Source organism: Phaethon lepturus, unplaced genomic scaffold, assembly GCF_000687285.1.
Source record: "Phaethon lepturus isolate BGI_N335 unplaced genomic scaffold, ASM68728v1 scaffold42476, whole genome shotgun sequence".
In the NCBI taxonomy this organism is placed as follows: domain Eukaryota; kingdom Metazoa; phylum Chordata; class Aves; order Phaethontiformes; family Phaethontidae; genus Phaethon; species Phaethon lepturus.
The window spans coordinates 1-366 of NW_010546345.1; positions in this window are offsets into that span (position 1 = coordinate 1).

Below are 366 nucleotides of genomic sequence, written 5' to 3' on the forward strand. Positions count from 1 at the left end.
TGCACCCCCGTGTGCCCCTAAGCACGCTACATCCTCCTGCTCCTCCGGCCACCCAGCACCCCACAAACACCCAGTAGCCTGTCACCCTCTTGTGCCTCCCCCAGCCCCTCTGCCCTCTGTAAGCGCTCGATCCCACCTTCACCACCCCCATTTCCCTGCACCCCCAGCACCTTGCACCTCTCCTGCACCCCCCAAGCAGGCAGTGTACCCCTTTCCTCACCTGCACCCCGTTACACCGGCATCCTGCCTTCCCTGCCCGCACTCCCTCAGCATCCCTCCAGACCTCCAGCCACTGGCTAACCCCGACTACCGTGTGCCCCTTCCCTAGCCACCCTCCTTCCCGCCGCGGCCCCCTTCCCTGCCCCG